Below are 2,783 nucleotides of genomic sequence, written 5' to 3' on the forward strand. Positions count from 1 at the left end.
CAAGACAGAATACAAGTAAAAAGCTTCTGCACGGCAAAGGAAACCGTCAACAAAATGAAAAGGCCACCTACTGAATGGGAGAAAATATTTGTAAATCATATATCTGATAAGGGGCTAATATTCAAAATATATCAAGAACTCATACAACTCAATAGCAAAAAAACAATGTGATTAAAAAATGGGCAGAGGAACTGAATATAGACATTTTTCCAAAGAAGACATACAGATAACTGCAGGTACATGAAAAGGTGCTCAACATCACTAACCATCAGGGAAATGTAAATTAAAACCACTGTGACATACCACCTCACACCTGCGAGAATGACTACTATCAAAAAGACAAGCAGTGACAAGTGTTGGTGAAGATGTGGAAAAAAGGAAACCCTGGTGCACTGCTGGTGGGAATGTAAATTTGTACAGTCACTACGGAAAACAATATGGAGATTCCTCAAAAAAATTAAAATGTTTTCTTCTAGTACTTGTATGGTCTCATATTTAATATTTCGATCTCAAACCCATTTGTGTATGGTATGAGACATAAATTTCATTTAATTTCTTTCCAAATGATTATCCAGTTTTCCCAGTACCATTTATTTAAAAGTTCATCTTCGCCCCCATGATTTTATTTACTAAATTTCTAAATGCATTTGGGTCTATATGTGAATTTTTTATTCTATCCCATAAATTTGTCTATTCATGTGCCAGTAGAATATTTTAAAAATTACAGTTTTAATACAATGTCTTTAGGTCCAGTTGGGCTGCTGTAGATTTCTCTTTTGGTGTTTCCCTTACTGTTGTTCATTTTTATTTTTCTATAGGAAATTTAACATTAACTTTCCAGCTCCATAAAGAACCTCATTGGTATTTCTGGTAATAGAGATAGGGATATTCTTGCCTCATTCCTGATATTTGTGGAAATGTCCTTAGTGTTTCCCAGTGAAATAAAATACATTATGTTAAGAAAGTACCCAGCAATTTCTACTTTCATAAGTGATTTTTTTTTAAACAAAAATAGATGTAAACTTTTGATAAAGACTTTTTTGGGGATCAATGGATATAAAAATTATATGATTTTTCTCCTAAGATCTATTAATATGGTATATTATATTATTCGATTTCCTAATGTTGAACCAATCTTGCATTCTTGGAATAAATCCTACTTGGCCATGGTGTATTTTTTTTTTTTTTTTTTCGGTACGCGGGCCTCTCACTGCTGTGGCCTCTCCCGTTGCGGAGCACAGGCTCCGGATGCGCAGGCTCAGCGGCCATGGCTCATGGGCGCAGCCGCTCCGCGGCATGTGGAATCCTCCCGGACTGGGGCACGAACCCGTGTCTCCTGCATCGGCAGGCGGACTCTCAACCACTGAGCCACCAGGGAAGCCCTGTATTACTTTTTAACATGGTGTTGGATACTGTTTGCTAATATTTTATTTAGTATTTTTGCATCAGTATTCACAATTGATAATAGTTTTGTGATTTTCTTTTCTTTTTTTTTTTGATTATCTTTTCAAAATCAACTTCATTTGATTTAGGTACCAATGTTGTATTTGCTGCATAAAAATAACTTGGAAATTTTCTTTCATTTGCTATATTTTACAATAATCTATGTAGCATTGGGACTACCAGGTTTTGAAGGTTCAACAGAATTCCCCTGTGAAGCCATATGGTGTCGGTGATTTTCTTAGTGAAATGATGTTCTGTTTCTTCTACAGAAATTGGTGCATTTAAGATTTCTATCTCTAAAGGAATCAAATTTGGTAAACTCTGGGTTTTTTTAAAAGGAAATTCACCATTTTGTCCATGTTTTTAAATGTAATTGCTCAAAGGTCTACCAAATAAACTCTTATGATTTTAAAATTTTCTTCTGTTGGGGCTTCCTTGGTGGCCCAGTGCTTAAGAATCCGCCTACCAATGTAGGGGACACGGGTCCAAGCCCTGGTCCAGGAAGATCCAACATGCCGCATAGCAACTAAGCCCGGGTGCCACAACTACTGAGCCTGCACTCTAGAGCCCTGAGCCACCACTACTGAGCCCACGTGCCACAACTATTGAAGCCCACGTGCCTACAGCCTGTGCTCCGCCACTAGAGAAGCCACCACACTGAAAAGCCCGTGCACGGCAACGACGAAGAGTAGGTCCCGCTCACCGCAACTAGAGAAAGCCCGCACGCAGCAACGAAGACCCAAAGCAGCCAGAAATAAATTAAATAAATAAATAAATTTATATAAAAATTTTTTTTCTTCTGTTTAAATTACTATTTCCCCATATCATTTCTTATTTTGGATATTTGCGTTTTCTCCCTTTTTTCTTGATTAAGCTAGCGAGTGGCTTATCTATTTTGTTAACTTTTCCCACCCCAAAAGTCAGGACATTGACTTATTTAGATACGTTATTTTCCTCTTCTCTACTCACTAATTTCTGATTTTATCTTACCTTTATTATTTCCATCCTTGACTTCATTGTTGTTGTTTATTCTGAAATTCTTTTCTGACTCGAGATTGAAAAATAATTTACTAGCATTCTTTCATTTTTATTGATATATTGATTTTATTGATATTCATCTTTCATTTTATTGATATATGTGGTTAGTGATATGAATTTTCCTATCATCACTGCATTATATATGTTTTCCATTGATTTTCCATTTTTTTCCCATATATTTTCATAATTCCATAATTATGGAATTCCAAATTCCAAAATTTCCATAATTTTCCATATATTTTCCATTGATTCTTTATTTATTTATATTATATATATATATTATATATATATATAATATATAT

This window comes from Neophocaena asiaeorientalis, unplaced genomic scaffold (genome assembly GCF_003031525.2).
Source record: "Neophocaena asiaeorientalis asiaeorientalis breed wild unplaced genomic scaffold, Neophocaena_asiaeorientalis_V1.1 scaffold251, whole genome shotgun sequence".
Classification (NCBI taxonomy): domain Eukaryota; kingdom Metazoa; phylum Chordata; class Mammalia; order Artiodactyla; family Phocoenidae; genus Neophocaena; species Neophocaena asiaeorientalis.